General features: G+C 37.1%; 1 long non-coding RNA gene across 2 annotated transcripts; it reads right to left on the bottom strand.

The window, feature by feature from the left end:
• Nucleotides 1-10,872: 10,872 nt before the first annotated feature.
• LOC143694788 (uncharacterized) lies at nucleotides 10,873-21,635 on the bottom strand. Of its 2 annotated transcripts, none has more exons than XR_013183504.1 (3): nucleotides 21,370-21,635; nucleotides 13,626-13,765; nucleotides 10,873-12,952 (listed from the first exon to the last, which is right to left on the bottom strand). It is a non-coding gene; the product is annotated as an uncharacterized LOC143694788 (long non-coding RNA). The 2 variants fall into 2 exon arrangements; XR_013183505.1 differs by having other exon boundaries at nucleotides 10,873-12,452.
• Nucleotides 21,636-22,863: the final 1,228 nt, after the last annotated feature.

The following is a 22,863-nucleotide window of genomic DNA, read 5'->3' as shown; positions in this document are numbered from 1 at the left end:
TATTTCTCCAGATTTTACTAATATGTGGCTCATCATTCTCCTTATGCAATAAAAGTCTACACATTCAAAATGGACACTTCACTTATTGCTAGAAAACATGTTTAGTTAAAACTCTATCCTGAGACATGCCAGTGGAAGCTTCATGCATCAGTATTTGCCCAGGCAAAACTCATATTTGTTCATGCAAATGTCCAGCTAGGACACATAAATATTGATTTGTTTGCATAAGAAAGATATTTTTGCTGGCAAAAGTTTTTGAAACTGTGGCCTCACATCTAGGCCCAGACTATTTAATGGCCTTTGAAGACACAATGTTAGCAAGCAAATTTTTTTGAAGTTTGCAAAAATATAACAAATTTGAAAAACATATGTTCAAATATTCAGGTTCAACCATTATGAATTTTGAATACAGCATTTCAGACAGAATAAGGTTTCACAGAAGGAAAGAGGGTCTCTATTTAAAGCAGGAGCCTGGGAAAATGAAGACATATGTTCAATTCCTGTTACTGCAATAAACTTTACTGACACTGGGCAAGTATCCTAATCACTCAGTCCCTTAGTGCCCAGCTGGAAAAAGCAGGAACACTGGTGCTTATTTTTCCTGTCTTGCTTCATTTGCCTTGAAGGTCTTGGAAACAGGATTGCTTCTGATTATGTACAGTTAGTGCTTGCAGGAGTAGGGCCCAGATCTCAACTGGATGCTCCAGGAACCACAAAGAGCAGGACTGGGCAGTGCGCAATTAAAAGGGTGAGAACTTTCAGTGTGGCATTTCTAAACACATTTCCTTAAGTGCTCCTTAGAAAAGGGGGAGGGAAATTTATTTCTTTTTTTTTTTTTTTTTTTTTTTTTTTTTGTTGTTGTTTAAGTTTGAATTAATGAAAATATTCATACTGAAAAATAAATCAATACTCTAAGGATATTGTAAGTAAAATTCAAGTATTTAAAATTTAGGTAGCACTTCAGCAATTTTACAGAAAACAAGGCCAGTAAGTTAGCACTGAGAACTACAACACTAACACCAATTTCTGCTGCTACTCTTCAAACTAGTGGTAGAGAAAATTAGTTTTTTCACGTGAAGTTCTGCGAAGTTGTGTTAGATGGGTAAAGCAGGTACAGGTAGTTCTCTCTTTTGCAAAGATTTGTTTATGAAAAAGGGCAAACACAGCATGATGTAAGATAGAAAATGTCAAAGAATGCTGTTATCCCTTTGCAGCCAGGACTGAGCATTAATCACTTTCATGGATGCACACAGCCTTCCACAGTAAACCAGCAACCGTGTGTCACTGGGAAGAAATACCACTTTGGTTCACAGTTTCCAGCTTGAATAGTTGTACTTAAGCATCTTTTTCATTATTTAAAAAAAAATTGGACAGTCTGATGTCATGAGTAGTATTTATTTTTTCAGTAAAAATGGGCTGTATGGAAAAGAACATCAAACATGCAAATTGTCTTCAGTTGTCACAGAACTGAAAGATGATTATAACTAGGGCAGCATAAACATCTGACTTATGCCATTTGACAGTCAGCCATTGGCTATTTTTTTCCAGAGTAAAATAAAAGAGTGAAAGCAGTTCCATTTCAGATCAAATGAAATTGTTAAGCTTGGGTGGGGTTTTTTTGTTTGTTGCGGGTTTATTAAATTTTTTATTATTTTTCATCTATTTCACTATTTAATGCATTAACCTGATAAGATTGAATTTTTTGAATAAAAAAATTAATTTCTGTTTGGAAAGCATCAAGTTGATATCTTTTAAGTTAAAAAAACCTAGGTTTAACAAATATTTCTATTTATTCTCTGTACATAAAAGAAGCAGTAAAAAGTGTTTCACTCCACTAAGCAACACTAGACATCTCTTGGTTCATGTTACTGGCATAGAAAAGATTTGCCAGCTTCCATGAAACTCCTGAGACTTACTGCACACCAGTTTTTTCCATATGTATCGTTAATACATATGGAAAAAAATTACAGCTGTTTGAAATCAAAGGAAATCTGGCCATACTCTACTTGAGGGTGATATAACTTCAAAGTGACCAAGCCTCACTGAATTTCAGGATATACCTGGGCTAGCAATAATCCGTACTCACCTATAGGGAGCTTTGCAAAGCTGCAAGATTCAGACATAAAAATGAATAAGAATTTGGTAACAAACAGCATTTTCAGGTCACTTCACCAACATGACTTTCACTGGAGTGAAGTTCCACATTCTAGCCAGATGTGTTACCTCCTTGGAGGCAAAAAAAGGTGACTGAGCGAGACACACACATTGCAGTGTGGCACAACCAGCATCCTCCATTTTGGACAATGACGTGTTCCAGTGTATCTTTTGAGGTCCAAAAACTTCTCTCTAAGTAGTGGCATCAATATGAGCATTGCTGAGAAATCATGGTGATAATGTAGCTTTTTCTTTGCAGTTCTGCTCTTTCCTGGCCTTCTTTATTAATATCATTATCAAAATAAGACCTAGATTTTGAGAAAAGAAAGGGGTGGTTTCCTTTTTCCATGCATACCCAGAGAACAAATCCCTGTTCCAATAAATTGACAGCCAGCTCCCATGGCTATTTCACTGTGGAACCAGAACCATTTTGAAATTGCTGTTCAGCTTCCCACACGTAACTCCCCCCTAAATTATCCTGATGAAAGCCCTGTTGATCTATTTCCTTAGCAAGAGTCAAGAAAGAGCTGAATTAAGTGATTCTCAAGTCAGAAAAAGCTTTTGAAGCAACCATATCATTATTTTTCCTCCTTTCCCCCTTTTCCCCCCAAAAGGGGACAAGTAGCACCAGTTCTGAAACCTTAGGCAAAGCCTCATCAGACCCCACACCAGAAAAAAAAATCCTGCGTGGTAAGACTCATCCCTTATTTCAGAGGGGTCATATTTTGCTTCCTATGGAAAGATCTGTGCCATTTTCAGCCAGAGGTTACAGAAAATTATACAAACCTCCTGGTTCCACATGTGTCTGGGAGTATTTTACATGACTAGGTTATACCCATAATTTATTTGTTCTTTTATAGGGCTTTCTCTCACACAGCAATTCCTATCATGCTACCCAGCACTTAGCATTGATCCCAGCCAAGTTCAGACATCCCTTGGGTGGAAATGCAGAGACAGAACTGATGCATCAGTTTAATGGCACCCACATATCCTTCGTGTCATGAGGATCTCTGTGTAACCTCTTGGGAGGATCTCCCTGTCCCATTTTTGCTACAGAGCCATACAAAAGGTCAGAGACAGAGTCAGCAGGATCTGTCCTGAAGGGTCATCCTCTGATCTTAATTATTCTGATGTAGTTCCTTTGAGTTATAGGTACCATTTTTGCCTGTGAAAAGATGATCTAAGGTTTGCCCTGAACTCTGACTTTATAAACATGGCTTTCTTATTTCCCCTTTCCCTTTGTCTAACAGATGGCTTTACAGAACTTCAAACACCAAGGAAATTTGATGTGCTATAAAGAGTGGAACATCATAGAATTTACTTTCTTAGTTTTTTACTGGGTACTGAGGAAGCAATATGAAGCCTAGTGCTAGCTAGCAATGTTCAAATAAGATGAACTCTGAATCCCATGAATTACAGTTACTCTATGTGTCTGGTAAATGATGCATAGCTTATTTTATCCACAATATAGGGGTCAACCACAGGCAATAGAATTTTTTAGAATCTTTAAGAAAATTCTCGCACAAGTGTATTAATACCGGATGTATGAAAAATATGCCACCAGGGAAAATACACATTGAAAATATTATTTAAATGTAATAGTATGTATATAGTAAATATAACAGCATACAGTAACAGTTAAATATAATTTTAATTTTTTTTTGTCTTCTCAGTGAAAAATTAGTTCATTAATTTCAGGTGATATCTTCTGAGATCAAAAGAAATCAAGAAATATTTTCCTGAAAAATAGCTCTTTTAAGAAATAAAAATACATATATTCCTTGTTAGTGCACTAGACTGGGTATGAAAGATCCTTTCACATGGACTTTACTGGGGTTCTTTCTTTGTTTCACCTACAAACTCATTGGCTTCAAATGCTTCCTTACAGCTGAATTCTAAGCTGAACTGTATCCATGTTATCCATTTTCCACTGTACTCAAGAAGTGCATGTCCTTGTATCTACAGCAAACATTCTTGGCCACTTGTCATCCCTTATCCCAAATCATGTGAGTCCTTTTTTCGAGTCTCTTCTCTCAGATTAATCTGGAATCATATCACAAAAAGTACTGTGAGTTTACAGTCAATTTTCTAATTTGCAGTAATTCAGAAATCTGATGATTTGCTTGGCTCAGATAGACATCTGGAATTGGTACTAACCCAATGGATATTTTTTAATTTTTAAAAAGTTAAAAATTAACGGAAATTTAATTCTAATATATCTGTTTGTGCACAATGGTCCTACCAAAAAATTCATGTTCAAACACTGACTGTTGTTAATGTCCAACAACAACTATTTCAGAAGAAGTTTTATGTAAAGATGTAGTGTGTGTTCTGTAGATGCCAACTGCTCGCTAATTAATTGGATTTATCAAGAAGTTCTAACCTCCATACAGAGTAAGTGAAGTTCAAGGCCCAGAAAGAGAGAGAAAATCAAAACTAAATTAGAGCAAAAGAAATAAAATAGTGCAAATATCTAAGAGAGAAAACTCCATTTACTTTACCTTGTATGACCCTATGGGGTCTGTTTTCCACATCTATTCATGACAAGTATATTCTAGGAACTTGCTTTGCAAAATAGCAAATTCAGTGAAAATTGAAGAGCAGTTTTAGTGTGCAGATACTAGGCATACATGCAGGCAGCATGGTTCACAGATTTCCCTTAGCTGGATATAACCACGGTCATCTTCCTTTAGCTGGGTCCACATCTAGGAGCAGAAATGTTATTAAATTCTCCATATCACATACTTAAAAAGAATAATAATCAGGGCTGAAGCAGAAAGGGTGTTAGGCATCCTGGACCACTCTAACACCACAGTTATATTCTTTCTGTTGCAGGTATTTTACATGAAACCTCTCATGCTTGGTTCCCTCTGTACTATACTTTTTTACTATGGTGAGCCACACATTTAAAAAAAATACTAAAAAAGCCCACCACGAGATATTCAATCAGCTTTTATTCTAACACCACAGCCCTTCAGCCCACATAAATGATCAGAAATCACTACTTTCACAGGTATTAAGCTTCATTAACCCTCCTGAAATCCTTATCAAAGATTTCTTTTTATATATCAGCTGTCTTCCTCATCAAAAAGTATATCTCAACACCCTTATTGTATGTGCTCATCATAAATCCTGATAAAAAATGTGTAGACCAAGATACAGACATGCAGCATTGCTTCTCCCCAGTGGTCGTTGGTGCCTAAATATGCTCATTAGAGAAATAGAAAATCATGCTTCTGCTGCACATCATTCACAAGGCATTATTAGCAAGAAATGTTTCCAAGTATTACACTGTTTGATTTCTTGGTATTATCAGATTATTACTAAGCAAGCTTGCTCAGCATCCACTCATAGTTTTAGATGTATTTGGAGTTTCTTGCCACTTCAAGCACAGCTTTTAAACAGTCATTTCTATCCTGTTTATCATCTGATGAATGGTAAATTGACCACCAGTATGTATCAGCACAAATTAGAAGTCAATAAAGGCCACCTAAAACAAGGAGAGATTTTTGCAATTACCATAACGCTTTTTCCCTTCCCATTATAACAATAATTATAATAATTACTTCCTACCTTATTGTGGCACAGAATCATAGAATCTTGTAAGACTGTTAAGATCAGGAAGGCCAGCTGTTCATCTAGCACTGCCAAGTCCACAGCTAAACCATGTGTCTCAGTGCCCCACCCACACCTTTCCATACTTCCAGGGATGGTGACTCCACCACTTCCCTGGACAGCCTGTTCCAATGTCTAACAACCCTTCCAGTGAATAAGGCTTTCATAATATCCATTCTAAACCTCTCCTGGTGCAACCTGAGGACGTTTTCCCTTGCCCCATCCCTTGTTACTTCAGAGAAGAGGCCGATAATCTCTTCATTACAACCTCCTTTTGGTCAGTTGTAGACTGTGAATTAGCACCACTTCATAACAAATTAGGCAAAGATCTTATTCCCTTGTTACATCCTGCAAAGATAAAGTTTAGTACTTTTCCTGGGAATCCAAATTTTTCATTGTGACCACAGTACTCTCTTGAGTTATATCATCACGTCTTCTTGCAAAATCATGTATTTCCATCTATTCTCAAGCAGTTGACAAGTTAAAAATATTAAAATAATAAAAATATTAAAATAATAAAATATTAAAAATATTTTAAGCCACTTGTTTTTCTGTAATACCTTCATATTTTCTTACTAAAAGCTCTGTGTAACTCTTTAGCATATATAAAACTATAAAAATCAGATGGGATCTTGTGAGGTAAAAGTTCCTGTACATAGTAAAATACTACTTCGCTTCAATTGTATTTTTTCAGAATTCCTGACATAGAAATAACTTAGACTTAATTTACACCTTCTAATGTTTTAATAGTTCATTGGAAATTTTGTTGTACTTTTATTAGCTGGTTGCTTTCTTATGCTATTTTTAAAAATCTTGCTTCCACAAGAGGTTCTGCTGCCTAGAGAATGTCTCTGAATCTGTGTCTGTACCCACTTCACCATGATGATACTCATTAAAACTGTTTTCTTAAAATGACTGTATATCTTATAACACAGCTACAATACCAGCGCTGTCTGTATCCTTCAATCAATGTTTTTCTAAAGCCAGCTCTAGGTGACCAACATCATTGTGTTCTTCACAATGTTCTTCTTCATCCTGCCTGGTTTGGATTCTGTGTTTCAGCTGTGCCTTGTCTCTTATTTTTAAGTCTTTAAAGGAGCTCTATTCTCTTGCACAGCAGCAGCCTGAATCACAACTGGGGTCCCTTAGGCTCTGTGTTAATCTGTTGTCTTAAGGCAGCTCGTGGTTGATCTAGTAGGTAAGAATTCCATTTCTGAAGATTAACATACTCTTGCAAATACCATTGTGAGTACAATAAGCTGATTATTCTGATCCCACTGTAGGCAGCTGTGTTACAGGTAGAGTTCTTTCTTATTTTCCTACTATAGTGCCTTAGTGGAAGGATCATTTTAATGTCACTGCTGAGAGCTGCTATGGGCTCCTTCAAGTTCTCTGTAGAGTCAATTTGTGTTTCTTCAGTGAGAACAGACATCCTGGTAGCAAGTTTGCTCACTGCTTGTTTCAAAGACAGTAACTGCACCAACAGATTTTTGTACTTAAGAGGTTCCATTTTATTTCCATTCTGCTGAGATTAGGATGTGCTTTAGAGATAGTTGCTCCACTATATTTGGCTGAGATCTTTGCCTTTGATGAGAGCAAGACATTCCACCTTCTCGGTCTGTTTTCTATACCTGGAAAATGTACCTGTATTGTCATATATCAGTAATATTTATTTGGCTTTATATCAAAAGGAGATGAGTATTCAGCCTTTGCCCAAAGGCCAAGCTAAGACAACCAGATCCCTGCTCTGGCCCATCCCCTCCAGCCTGTTCAGAGGGCTCTGCTTGCAGCAGAACATGTTTGGCATTGCTCCCAGGGCCGTGGGAACACACGAGAGCTGCCACCATGACTGGAGGCTAATTTAGAGTAACAAACGGATTCAAGGAAGACCAAAGCAGCTCACAAACAAGCAGCAGTCAGAGGCAGAGCTAAATTTATCAAGCAACACATTCTGTCCACTCATTGCTCATTCATCTCTAACAACTCTGTTTGTGAGCATAATTATGTTTTTCTGCAGTGGTTGTTTGAGAACATTTTTCTGACTATATCATGGAGCAACATTCTAACTAACCCAAAATAAAGCTTTTTTGTTTCTTTGTTTGTTTGTTTGAATAATTAAATTCCAGATGAAAGATTTGGCTTCTCCAAGGAGGGCACAGAAGATCCTTTCCAATAGCCATGAAAAAGTATTTTAAATCAGATTTGTTCCAAAGTCACAACATGCATAAATTCATTCTTAATATAGCTTTCTGGGATTTTTTTAGTACTAAAATGAACTTCAAAACAAATTCATGGTATCTATGAATGATAACTTACTGTAGCGGGAAACAAGCAGGACACTTAAGTCCTTTGAAAAGCAGAACCATATTCATTTACTCCTTTTATTTATATCTGCTAAATCACTCTTAAGCCAGTCATTATTCCAAATCCCAGAATAATACTTTACTAGATATTCTGCAAGCCATTAAAAAAAAAAAGTTGTAATATTAGAATGGAGTATTTATGGAAGGTAGTAAGTATAGCTCAGAAATCCTGACAAACATACATTTGTTAACCTAAAAAAAAAAGGCTAATTGGATACATCTGAATGAAAGAAAGCTGAAGTTTTAAGTGGCCAATGAAATATCATGAGTAGCTAACGGGTGATGTCCCACTTAGTTTAACATTTGCTGTAGGAAAACTGACTCAACATCTTCTATATTCACATTAATATTAAAAAATCAGAAAGTGCTCGTTGATATATTTTTAACAGATCTGTGGTCATGCTGTGTGAATTTCATGCACCAGATTATACTTGAAAAATTCTTGCAGCCCTACTGAAAATGGCAGAGCTGCAGATGTCCACAAGTTTGAAATACTGCACCCCATCACGTCCCAGTATATAACTTTAATTGTGAGAATCAAGTCCAGAATGATTATTCTGGAATACAATTAAAAGAAAATTCATCAGCAGGGCATACAGCCAACAACTCTCTTTCACTCTGCACTTGAGGGATTGCATTCCCCTAAAATACTGGCATGTTTAGTTGTGCAAGTTGGACACCCCGAGCTCCTTCTGAAAGCTGATGTCTGTTTTGAAACACTGGCCTTTTGTGAATCTCTCTTAAACTTTACCTGAGCTCATCCTGGGTTATCCAGAAGAATATTTTTCCCTCCAAGGCCTCAGATGCTTGTGTGTCTTTGCTGCTCACCAGCACCAAAACTATCAACTCATGTGCTTAAATGAAATGGGAATTTACAGAGAGCCAGGCAAGCACTAAAAGCTCACCCTTAGTTCACAACAACCAGAATTTGTAAAACATGCTGTGCAATGAAATGAATACATTTAGAGCTGGGGTTTTGATTGTGGCTATTTGAGAGCATAAGAAAACAGATGTATCAGACATTAGTCTTTTGACTTGGAGGTGTATTCATGCTGCAATGGTGAGAGAAGAACATTACCCTCCAGACCCTGTTCACACCACCCTTAAAGCAAATGGCAACAGTCCAGCAGTCATAAAAGAGGCCAAGATGTGTCAAGAACATTTTTCAACTACATGATGACCTTTATGTTTTCTTTCACATGCTTCTCATTACAAAGCAATTAACAAAAGAAAGGGGGCTTCATGAAATGGTTGGAAAAGAACTTACAAATTAAATGGTAATTAAATACATAACAAGAAACTAACAATTCATGAAGAAAACAAAAGATAGGATTAAATAGCACCAATGCCTTTAAATCACAGCCTCATAAAGTATTAAAAATAAAAATACAGTTCATAAATATATGTTTGAATTCAGGAGCAAAACTGCATCTGCAATGAGAGAGTTACTGGATGAGCAGACATATTGTTTAAGCAAATTCAAATTTGCCTCAAGAACAATATTTGGGTACTAAAATTTAGGTCTACCAAAAAACATTGTTTCTATAGCTTTTCTTCATGTGGCAGCACAAAACCTGTGAGAATAGTACCTGGTTTAAATATAAACCATATAGAAATCTGGAGAAGTAAGAATAAGTAGTATGATGGGAAATAAAGAAAACTAAACAAAGAAAAATAACTCTCTCCAAAATACCTCCAAAAATGACAGCAGGCAAAAATCCTATATGTAATGAAAGACAGAGAGCAGGGGAAAAAAGCAGCATGAGACAAGGGAAAAGGAAATATGCATGTAGTACTTTCAAGCATATTGAAGTGGGTACTGATAGAGAAATAATAAAATTTTGTCAGCTTAATAGGATTTCAGCAGGCAAGTTTAGAGACATCCTAGGAAAAACAATGAAGGACTCTCAAACAGAGAAGAAATAAAGCAAGTGATGGGTAAATGGTGTGAAGGGCTACTAAACAAACCCACAATGTTAAAAAAGTTATTTAAAAAAAGCTTTCTCAGGAAGAGAAGTATAACACATCACATCTCAAAAGAGAAAAAGATTCCATTAAAAGGATCGCATCTAAAAACCTTATAGCTGAAGAACACTGTAACAGAGGTCCAAGGTGCTGATATCTCAGAACGTGCAGTGTTGGCAAATTGGAAAAAATGTGGAAATCCATCACAGGTACACATTCCTTGTAAGGAAATACTTCAGAAAAATGCTTGTATTGAACAGGATGTATTTCTAATTGAGTGTTAAGAGTTGCCATAATTCAACTTTTTGTTGCTTTAAATGCTATCCATTTAAAAATAGATAGGTAGATTAGATAGACAGACAGACAGATAGATAGATAGATAGATAGATAGATAGATAGATAGATAGATAGATAGACGTCAAATTTAAAAGAAAATCCTGAAAGGAAAACCCATTAGTGGGCTAAAGTGCAGCTCTGTAAGAGAGCACTGAAGGGGAGTTTATGGACTTTATAGCAAGGGTCATGCCAGAAGCAACACTGGACACACAGGTGTAACAGAGCTACCTTTGTGCCCCTGGCTGTGTCATAGCATCATGGAAAATTTTCTGCATGCTAGAACATTCACCTTCTGTGCAGATGAAATCTATATGATTTTTTTTGTGTCATGACAGCATTTCTCCAGGAAAAAAGAAAAACAACTAAACCAACCAACAAACAGCTTTCCTAACTTTTGCATCTGTTTTGTTGTTTATAAGATAATGATACAATATATGTCATTTAAAAAATAACTTTATTGGACTTGAAATATGCTCTTTTCCTGAAGATTGAAATCAAACTCTTGAGAATAAGTTGGAGTTGAATCAATGTCTTAAAAAGCAGATTCACCTTTAGCTCAGTGTATCATTCTTGCTTCTTTTTAGATGTAAAGGTCCAGGACTACATCACCCACAAGGATGGGATTTGTTACAAATAGAATATTCATTTAGTTATCTTCCTATATTGTGTGCCTTACAGATGAGCTGTGCAATTTTACCTCTTCTTATCAGAGCTTTCCACATGTAAAAGGTCTTTCATTTTATATTTGACTGAATTTTCACGTATTAATCAAGCACTGTATGTGTTAGGTAATATCCAGAACACAGTGTTTAGGCACATACTTATTTTTTACATCCATTAGTGGCATCATTAAATTTGACTGGCTTCCTTAGTTATTAAATGTTACTGTGTACCAAGTTCCCTGTTGGACTGGAGTCACAAAGAGGGCTGTGCTTGATGAACAAAGACAGTGCAAGATGAAGGTAGAATTCTCATTCTCTGTGGAATATAAGATTCTGTATGTCAGGTGAACAAAAGAAAACTGAGAGTAAAGTTTTTTCATTAAATCATTTCAGCTCTCTTTTCTACATGTTTTCTTTAACACATTAGATCTTTAAATTGTAGCCTTGTTCTTTTCTTAAAATAAAAATTGCTTGCAAACATCTTTTTCTGCTAAAGTTTATAGATACAACATTTTGCGTACATTTGCAAAACTTTGTGCAACAGTTTTACATGGGCATTGCAGAAGTTGATGGGGAGCCACAATAAATACATTTTTATAGAGGGAAATGGCCACATGGCCTTCCAGGATGTGACCTAAAAAATATGACAGTATTAGTTGTCATTGTTAATGAGTGTAACTGAGGTAAGAAAAAAGAACCAGTTACTACACATAATACAGTATCAATTCCTTCATACAAAGTATTATATGAATGCTCACATTGTGTTGCAAACTACCAAATATCTGCATTAGGAGAATAATAAATTTGCAGAGTAAACTTTTTAGGAAGTATGTAATCTAGAAATTTAAATTGCTGTGCAACTGTAACAGACTCTCATTGTGCTTTCATACAGCACTTGGTAAGAGAACTAATTAATTTTGTACCATCTTTCTTCAGGATTCCTACCTCAGTTCAAAACTGAGTCAGTCAGTAAGTGAGGAAATCTGCAACATTTTGCAATTAATTTTCCATAAGCTCACAAATGGCATTCATCACTGCAGCTTCTGCATGAAAGTTATTTGAAAATGTCGACTAATTTATGTTTGTAGCATTCCTGTGAAGACACAAGGTTGACTATCCCCAAGCTGTGAAGCTACAGCAGAAACAAAGGGCAATTAAAGACAAAAATATGGATGTCCATTTTGGAATGCCTCATAGTTGGGTTTTTAGGAGCTCTTGATGATATGCAGCATTTTATGTATCCAACATTAGGATCCCGGTGATTCTGTGCCATCCACAGGCAGAAGTGTAAACTGGTAGCAGAACAACTTTTAAGTGATCATCCATAAAACGATTGATTTTGGGAATTCTCACATGTCTACAACAAATAAAATTCCATTATCTGAACAGCATCCAAAGAGGAACTTTTGTTTTCCAGCCTACCCCATGCCCCCAGTCTCCTTGAGCATCTTCCAATTTCTGCAGCTAATGAAGGCATCCTACAGAGAGCAGCTCCTTGGCTGTGCAAGCCTTCTCCACTGAGGGCACAGACCATCCTATGTGAAAATGGGGAGGGGAGCAAAGAATGGGCACAACATATAATTGGATACTCTTTCATATTTCACAATGAAGAAGGAGAATATTTTTTTAATAATAATACTAACAACAATGTGATTTTGCTTAGAATTCTGCTCTTGTGGAGCTTTGAGGCCTGTAACAATACAATATGTTTAATTACCTTTGCAATTACCTACCTTTGTAGGACTAGATTATGCTGTTAAGCTATATTTTAATGACAGCAATTCATTAATAAAACAAATGCTGTATTAAACACATTTCAGAAATGTCTCAACAGATAAGGTATGTCGTTGTCATAACCTGTAAAGTAAATTAAGCACAGCATCTCTGTTATTGTACAGGAAAATAAGGGCTAGTTTACTTTCTTCTACTTGCTCCTAAATTCCTAAATGGAAAGTTTAGGTCCTTTCAACAATGACCCAGCACGTGGCTGCTGCCTTCTGAAAGAAAGAAGACTGGGTAGAATATACCTCTTCAGAATAGTTTTGGGTTTTTTTTAACTACAATATAATCTCATTATACTTTAAAACATTTAGGAGCCTTTTTTTAGATTGTACAAAAATAATACATGTCATATATCAAAAATGTGATCTAGGATGATAAATGGTGATTTTACAAATCTTCCCTTCCCTTCCCTTCCCTTCCCTTCCCTTCCCTCCATTTTAAAAATAGGGTTTTTATAGCTATTTTGGCTGATGGGAGCAAAAACTGGGCATTATTTAACTACACTATAGCTACCCTTTCCAATCCACAATTGAGGATATATTCTAGCACTTTTTCACAGGTAGATTTTGCATACAGTAACTGAAAGCTTATGGGAGCAATATGTACTTCAAAAATTACTTTGCTCATCTAGCTGGTTAAATTAACAAGCTGAATGGATGGCAGAATCAAGAATAAGCCCCTTGATTTTTATTCATTTCCCTCATCACAGGATAACACAGTGGTTTCTTCATAGTTCACTCCTTAGTACCTTCTTTTTAAGATCCACTTCAGGTCTGTAGCGTAGAATTAAAATTTCTTCATTATTCTCTTCTGGAGACTGTATAGCAGCTCTCCATTGAACAATTGCTCATGGCTGCTTTTCATACTGTTAGGTTCAGGCTGTGACTTCTAGAATAAAGTAACAAGAAATCATCTTCTAAGGGCAAGAGGCAAAGGGGCTGTTTTAGCTATGTCCCCTCTATGGCTGGTATTGATCAGAGGTGGTAATGGTACAGAAAAAAATGAGCCCCAAAGGATCAAAGAGAGCAAGACCAAGTGAGAATCTGTTTCTATTTCTCCTTCTGCCTCTCCAACAGTGATGTTTTCTTCTTTTTGATTATTTAAAAATTACTAGAAAAGTTTAGGCTGCAAATGTACCATGCAGAGAATATTCTCATGGCAATACCAAATAAGCAGAAAATTTGGGCTACCTTGAGGTTGTGTGCTGGTATTACAGAATAAGGTTTTGTGCTGGTATTACAGAAGCATCTTTTAACCAGTAAGCAGATAGCATGACCTTTGAGAGATCACAAGACATGAAGGTCTTTAGATATCATTCTCACTTATCTGCTTTAAAAAGTAGAATTGCACTTTAATGAATGTAGTTTGAATGTTTGTAACCCAGCAGATGTCCGCATATTTAAAATTTCCCCATGGGTAAAAGAACTATGTGGTTTGAGTACCAGATGAGTTGATCTGGAATATTTTTTTATTCTTATCTAGCCTGGTGGTCTCTAGAAGATTACAATTCTATTTTCAGCTTACTTTTTTCTTTCTTAATTTTCCCATGACCATTTAAATGAAAATTTCCATTAAATCATGCCCCATTGTTACTGAACATAGTTCTGGGGTCTAATGTTCCTTTATCTCAACAGTTGTATTCAGATATTTCTCTGGTCTCCCAGTTCTGCATGTTTATAAGTTTCCACATGAGCAGGAGTTTTCTACATCTTCATATTGTTTCCTATCCTTGACAAAGCCTTAGACAGATTGCTGACAGATTGGTTCAGAGCCAACATGTAGGCAACAGTGCTAAATGGAGCAACAAACATTCTATTACTTGTCTCTATCATGAATTTAAAAACCTTGTTGTTTTTGGGCTGCCTATGTCACTGAACTCCTGACAAAGCAGTTACATTACAGGATTTAGTTCAAGTCCCTTTTCTTAAAGTAGTCCTTAAGCCTAACCAGGAAGATAGTCCAGTCAGTTGTAGGCTCAGTTGTGAAGACTGAGGGGTCCAGAGAACTTCTTTATTTGGGAAGAGAGAAGCCCTTTGGCTCTCTTTCTCTTGTCTGTAAAAAAAGTTAAATAACCTCTGGATGTACATTAAAAACAGAAGCAGGATGAAGAAAAAAGCTCTTTTAGGGTACTATCTGAGTATGCTGTGTCTTAGCCAACCCACTGTTTAGAGCAGGAGTCTAGAGCAATGGCTGTGCATATGTCAAGGAAATCCATAACCTTGCTTGTGCACCTAGGAAGGGACCAAATGAATACAAAAAAACTATGTGTCTGTCCACAGCAGGAGGGAAAATGTGAAAGTAAAGGAAATATGAAAAAAGTCTCCTATCTGCTATACGCCTATCTTCAAAGAAACCAAATGTTATTTCAGGAAGGACAAAAAGGAAAATCTGGGGAACTGCAGGCTGGTCAGCCTCACATCAGTCCCTGTGAAGATCATGGAGCAACTAATTCTGGAAGCCTTTTCCAAACACATGAAAGACAAGGTGCTCAGAAGAAGTCCATGTGGCTTTACGTAGTGGAGCTCATGCTAACCAAGCAGATACCTTCCCACAATGAAATCACCTTGTCAGATAAAGGGAAGAACAATGACTGTTGTTTGCTTTAACTTTATTAAGGCCTTTGGCACAGACTCCTAGAACAGTCTGGAAGACAAGGCGTCATTGTATGGGTTTGGTAAATTGCCAGCGAGGGAGATTGAATGTGGCTGAGCAGCCAAGCCCAGGAGATGATATCAATAGCACAAGGTGCAGTTGGAGGCACCTCACTGGTGGTGTACCCCAGGCATCAACAGGGAGGCCAATATTGTTTAACCTCTACATTAAAAACCTCGACAATGGGGCAAAGCGAACCCTCAGCAAGTTCAGAGATATAAAATTGGAGGAAGCAAACATCAGCACAGGGTGGAACTGGGCAGAGAGGAATATGAAAAGGGAAGTGCAAAGTTCTGCCAATGCACAGCAATAACCCCATGCACCAGTACACACTGAGTTTGTGAGGAACAGCTCCACAGAGCTTGGGATCCTGGGGGATAACAAGTTGAATGCCAGCCAGCAATATGCCATAGTGACAGAGGTGACCAACAGCATTCCAGGCTGCACCAGGAAGAGCATTACCTTCCTGGTAAGAGATTGAAGGGTGTTACCTCTTCTTTCTACCCAACACTGTTGAGGCCATGTCTGAAATACCAAGCCCAGTTCTGGGCTCCTGAGTACTGGAGAGATATGGGCTTACTGGAACAAAACCAGTGAAGGGCTGTGGAGGTGACTGGGGGACTGGATCACCTCATACAAGGAGAGCTGAGACTCTACTGCCTGGACAAGATTCAGGGGAGAATCTCATAAATGTGTGTAGACACCTGATGAGAGATAATGAAAAAAAACAGGCTGTTCTCAGTAGTGCCCAATGACAGGACTCAAATATTCAAATATTGGTTTGGACATTTAGAAAAATCTTTTCAATAGCTTAATACATAAACCCCAAATTTTTAAAAATATGTAAATAAATAACTCCAAAAATTATTTCTACTCATTTAATGTACATGTTTAATTCTACATGTTTAATTTGTGGACAAAAACAAATCTACATGTTTAATTTGTTTTGAAAACTGTAAAACTTTCATTTTTAAACAATGAGAGATAGACTTCTGTCCGATATTTTTCATGAAAGTAGAATTTTCATTTCCTGGAAAGCACTGGCACATTAAAATTTCACCTGTCCTAAACTGAAGCAAAGTAAATAGTAGGACTATCTTTTAAATTCACCTAAGGTAAACTTAGATGAAAAGTTTTAATTCTCTTTTTTTGCCCAATTTATAATATTGAACACAATCCTGAATGAAATGTCTTCCAAAATGAAGCATTCAAATATTCTGTCATGACAAGATTATAAAAAAGTTATCAGAACGCTTTGTTTTGATTGAAAGCAAAACAAACAAAGTATAGTCAATCCTGACACATTCCCACATAACATTTACAACTGAATTAATTGGCATTTTCTGAAAAACATTCTGCTCAAAATTTCTGAGCCCCTCCAGTGACAAGTGTACAGAATCACTGCTCTGTCCCAGGCAACCCGCCACCCATGCACACATCCTGTTGCACTGACAAGATATCTATTGAGAATGCTGGCCTTTTTAAGGTGGAATTGCACTGTGGTCTTCATATCACCAAGGCAAAATAGGGAGGAAAAGCAGAAGAACCGTTCTCAGAAGGGTGTCTCAAATGGATAGGTTCTCCTTGTGCTTCCCCCGGACAATCTTTTATCCATTGGTTTTGCTTCAGACCATACCTGGAAGAAGCATCCACTCCTTTTATAGGTCATTTAATATATTGCATGTTTACAAGGAAGAATTTGTATGTTTTTACTTCATAAAACTCACCTCTTTGGAAAAAAAAAAAAAACAAACCAAAGTGCAGTTAATGCGGTTCTTTTAAACCATTATCTTTAAAAATGTTCCAAATCAGTCCCTACCAGAGTGATATGAATTATGAAGTATTCATACCAGAGGGATATGAATTAACCACTAAAGCTTGTTGGTTCACACCTGCTAGGTTAACCATGTTAAAGTATCACACATGCTTTACCATGATTTTTATGATTTGCTGCTCTTGATTCTCAAAATCACATTAGCATTTGAAAGGTGATCTACTTTTAAAACCTATTGTTGGTTTTGTTTTAGTCCTTTCAGATTTGTTAAGTTTTTAAAGTAGACAGTACTTCCCTCCTTTCTTCTTCATTCAACTCATCAGAGAATTTATAAGGACAGAAATTTTCTTTTTTTTCTCCCCACTTCCTTTGGTACAGTGACTTGCTGTAAAGATCTCTGCCTTTACCCTGAGACACAACATTTCCTGCAAAGAATTCTTGAAAACTGAATGGTAAATGCTCACAGGGAATCGCTTTAACTGATTCACTTAGTAGTTGTCTGTGGTCTTAAATGCTTTGTGGATGGGAAGTTTTAGTTTTTTGTATGACCATACCAGAAAGAAGAGTCTCACAGGAGCACTTAAGACTGAGGATACCTATACATCATATATACCATTAACACACAGTGAACTGTAATGGGCACAAGCAGAAAACTTTAGTCACAACTGAACCCAAACAGAAAACTAAAGCAAAACATGTGTTATTTGGGCTCAGTTATGTGTAATTTTGCATGAACTACACCAGTTTGTTCAAGCAGAAGAACATCTACAAATCTGCAGATCTGAACAGGTATGACAGGAAGAACTGAATATATACTGGTGACCACTATTCATAAATATTCTGAATACAGTGAACACACATTTACAACTGAGATACAGGTTTCAGAAAATGCTGGGTACTGGCATATGATCTTGCATCCTATTAAACAGAAACTTTTGATTTAATATTGACTTTTTAATGACAAGTTGCTAGATAGAAAACAAGAGTATTCACAAAAGAGCTTTTATTTTCCCCTGATGTCATCTGGTCATGTCACTCACTGCAGTTAAATCCAGTCTCTAATTGCAACAAGCATTATGAACAACATTTGTTAATTTATTATGTGGTGCTATGCCAAGCCTGCATTTGAGTGCATACTACAGTATTTCTACATCTATAATTTTCTCTGTCTAAAGTCATCTTCATATTGAAAGGGCTGGGCTTGTTAAATGTGTGTGCATTTTTAATACATAACATCTTAAAAAACATAAGCACAGACATTTTCTTGCATGTATACCCTCATCTTCTATTATGTCTTACAATTTCATCTGTGGGAAGGGATAAAGTTTGAAAACACTGGGATCTTACACCTGTTGCTCCATTTACACATGTGGAAGATGCCTGCAAAATGCAAGCAAAACACATGATTGTGGATATGAAAATGTTTCACAGCCACATTGCATGAGCAGAGGCAAGTGTAGGAAATGACAGTAAACGAACCACTGTCTTTTGTTCTCCGTCATTCACATATTGGGCACTATAAGTCATTATGAACTCATCAAGGCTGCCATATCTATGAAAGCCCCTGCCAAATCTGCAGCTCTTTTACACAACCAGACACTTATAAAGGAGCAGAAATACAAATCAGAGTGAGCCCATAATATTTTAGTGCTAAATAAAAGGATTGGATGCAATAATGCATGTCCAAGACCAGTAAAGACACAAAATATCTACCAGTTATATGAGATGTAGCTTTATTATGATTGTATATCAGGAATATTGTTCTGAAATATAAAATCACAGGCTACCAGATGCTGAAGTGCACATGACTTTTTAATGTGTATCTTTAATGCTGATAAACTAAAAACTGAGGCAGTGAATGTTTATATTTGCAATGATTGGTATCAGTCTAGTTTAGAAAATTCAGTTCTAGATTTTTTTCCTCCATTTGCTCACATTTTTCTACTTAGATGTGTTGCAAAATTCCCAATTAAAATCCATTTTATTAATGTTAGCTCAGGAGGTAGAAGATAATAATTTCAGTCTCAAAGTTCATTCACATACTTCGCACACACAAGGCTAAGAAGAAATTGATTTTTGACACCAAAATTATCTCTGATTTCTCATTCTTCTAATTCATTTTCTGTGTGAACTATTCAAGATGCTCAAGTGAAACCATCTATTAAACAACATATAGGGACACCATTTATTAAAATTAAAAAATAGTTTTAAATGCTTCCGGGGAAGTGAGGATCTCAACAGAATCCTTTGCAGTAGGAGTGCAGGAGTATGTGCATAAATGATGTTTAGTACAGCCATTTCTTATAGAACATCAGTAACACAGATCCCAAAATATTTAAGTCAAAAGGTTAACTTGAATATGTTAGAAAAGTAAGCATTTACAGAAAGTCTTTTACAACAAGTTACAACACAAAGTGGTGGCTACAAGATGTAGCCTTTGGTGAGTTTTTTGCTGCCTGTCCTCAGGCTCATAGTGTCAGACATGGCAATTCTGCTGAGGAAAAAAAAAACATGTATCTGGAAAATTATACACATACGTATATGAAAAGTTATAAAGTCTTTTAAAAGACCATGGCCTGTTTTTTCGTCTGTTGTGAAGTATGGGAGCTAAATACTTTCAACTTCTTCATATTGTTTTTACAATGAATAACCTATAGTTTTGTTGCTTTTTCCAACATTGTCTCTTAAATCTCCATTCTGCAATGCCACTACTACTCAGTATAAGAAAGATTAAGAAAAAGGTTGAAATGATAATATCAGTATCTTCTACAGCTCTTAGCAATATTTTCCTTTTCTGGAAAAGAAATTTTCCAATCACCATATACTAGGTATATTTATAAAGTCCATACAGACAATATAATGTCCATTCAGACAGAGACTGCAGGCACTTTTCCATAAGTAATTATTTCTTATTTCAATTTTCCTTGCTCAGTCAATATTTCCATAACAAAGGAAATAAAACCTGAGAAAATATTTCACTAAGGCTTCATTATTTGACCAACTAATAGTAAATAAATGACTGTTGACAGATTTGTGTGAGTGCATTTTTCACCTGATGTCTTTTTTATCATTCCTACTGAATAACATTTTTAATTTACTCTACACACATGAAACAAGGATGCAACCAATCCTCTCAGAAATATTTTTCAGTACCCTGTTGCTCCCATTAGGCTGTATCTTGGCATGATTTTTTAAAGGGTTCTTTATAATTTTAAACCCTATTCCTCCCATTCAACTTGAAAGGGATGCCTACGTTGCCAACAGTTAATATTCTCATAAATGTTTCTCATAAACATTCACTTCCTTGCTTTCAACTCAGCATTTCTGGGATCTTTTAAAATTATTTCTTCCTCATGTCTACTGTGATCTTGCAAGCTGTTAACAGACTAACTGTGGGCAGAAAGAAAGATCATCTTTGTCCATACAGTGTAAATTCTCCAGTGTCTTTCCTGGCACAGTTCCATCCAGCAGCTCCTTTGGCACGCACAGTTCCCTGCCTTTTTACACCAGACCCCGACCTCCATCTCAACTGCCCTTCCCCTCGTGCCACATCCATTTTATTTTCTTGGTATTTCTGACATGTAATTTCCTGATACTTCAAGAAATAGGCATTAACTGAATGAAGCTATGATTGTCAAGCATGCATCCTTTAGTGAGTATATTCACACGAACATTTCCACAAAAATCAATAAAGACTTATGCACATTTGCACCTAAGGCTGCTCTACAGGCTGGTGAGCTGCTGATTTATCTTAGACAAACAAAACTGAATGAACTCAAAGGATCTTAGACCCCCCCTTCACTTTGACTCTCGGTTCCGGGCTTCTGTCTGGGTTAGAGTCTTCACCTCATTCTCCGTGTGTTAAATCTTTTAAAACAAGCTGCTTTCCTGCCTTTCTACTACCTTATAATTGGCATTAACTTTTCATTTTCAGCGGGAAAAACACTACACAGTTTCTTTAACTGCATTTAACACTGATCACTTCCCCTAGGCATGCAAGTTTCTACTGCTGGTGTTACCCCGAGCCCTTTCCTGTAGCAGTGCTTTGGTTTTTTCAGAATGGTACCTGTGACGAAAAAGACAGAATTCCTCGACACAATTTCTCTTTCCTTTAAAAAGCCTTCAGTTTTCCTTGTCAACAGATCCTGTGCTTCAGATACCTCAACCCTCCTCCCATTCTTGCTGTAGGTTGCAGTATTTCTTCAGTGACCTCTTTTCCTTGTTACCCTAGGGATGGTTGCCCAGGCTTTTCCAAACAGGGATATAATCATGTTCAGCTGTTTTTTGGTTTTCTTTGTTTAAGACATGTCCTCCCACAAGTTAAAAAGTATCCATGAACATTAAACCAGCTCAGGCCTGACATACCCAGCCGACATACGCAGAATACAAAGATTTTGAGACTGCAAAAAGGCACTGTCATGCAAGTTTGAAGAGATATGTGGAGACACAGATGCAGAGAGAGTAAGTTCCTCTAGCGCTGCTCCATGTGTGACTGCTCTGTGCCTCTGCAGTCCTGCAGATACTGGGGCCAGCTGGACAGTGCTGTCAGGTCACGATGAGGAGAGGAGATGCTGCCATGGGGCCCAAAGCTCACAGTAGTTCCAGAGCAAGAGAGAGATGTGAGGAGCAGGGAAGAAGCATGAAGTCCTACCAGTCCATTCAGCACATATGGCATGTGAGGAGCATGTCGGGAGCAGAGTAGGAATCTACAGCTGACAGGATACAGCCCAGACAGCAGGACAGTACTGTCCCTGGGCAGGCCCCTGCTCAATACCTCCTTCCAACCCAGGTATGCCACATTTCCCTTTGGAAAAGAGCTGCTGTCTAATGTTTTATTGCTTAGAAAGGATGGACAGTAGGCTAGGACATTCTTGATTTTCCCTATTTTACTGTTCTTCTGCTTTTACTTTGAAATTGGTATGTGCTTCCTTCTGCTGCTACATTGGGTCCATTACAATCCAAATTTTTCCTTTTCTCCTTTGCTCTTACATGAGTCATTCTACTGCTTCCCCCCTGCTCAAAGCAGAGTCACAGCAGTTTGCTCCCAGTTTGCTCTGTCCAGTTAGATTTTGTATTACTCCCAAGATGGAGATCCCACAAACTTTCTGGGCAACTGCCAGAAATTGACCATCCCCACGGTAAAAACAAACAAACAAACAAACAAACAAACAAAAAACCAAAAAAAAAAAAAGGAAAAAAAAGGTGAAGTTTCTTGTATTACAATTTGTGCCCCTTGCTTCTTCTTTCACAGGGAGCCACTTGAAAGAGGCTTCCTAGAAATTTATATCCTCAACCAGTTCCTTCTTTTCTGTAAGTACAGAATGCAGAGGAGTGCCTCCTTTTGTCATCTCCTTTACCACCTGGGGTAGAAAACTGTCATTAGTGCACTCCACAGACCTCCTGGACCACTGGGTCACTTGTGCCCTTCTCTGTCGTCCCTCCAGAAGTTATTGTGGTGGCTGAAGTTCCCTTGTGAGCAACAGGGCCTGTGAACCTGAGGCTTCTTCCTGAAGAAGTCGTCATCTGCTTCTTCCTTATAGGTACTTCTGGCAACTAGGAG

The sequence above is a fragment of the Agelaius phoeniceus genome, chromosome 1, assembly GCF_051311805.1.
Source record: "Agelaius phoeniceus isolate bAgePho1 chromosome 1, bAgePho1.hap1, whole genome shotgun sequence".
Taxonomy (NCBI): Eukaryota; Metazoa; Chordata; class Aves; order Passeriformes; family Icteridae; genus Agelaius; species Agelaius phoeniceus.
The sequence above is the reverse complement of the archived record's forward strand: the minus strand, read 5'-3'. Positions and strand labels throughout refer to the sequence as shown.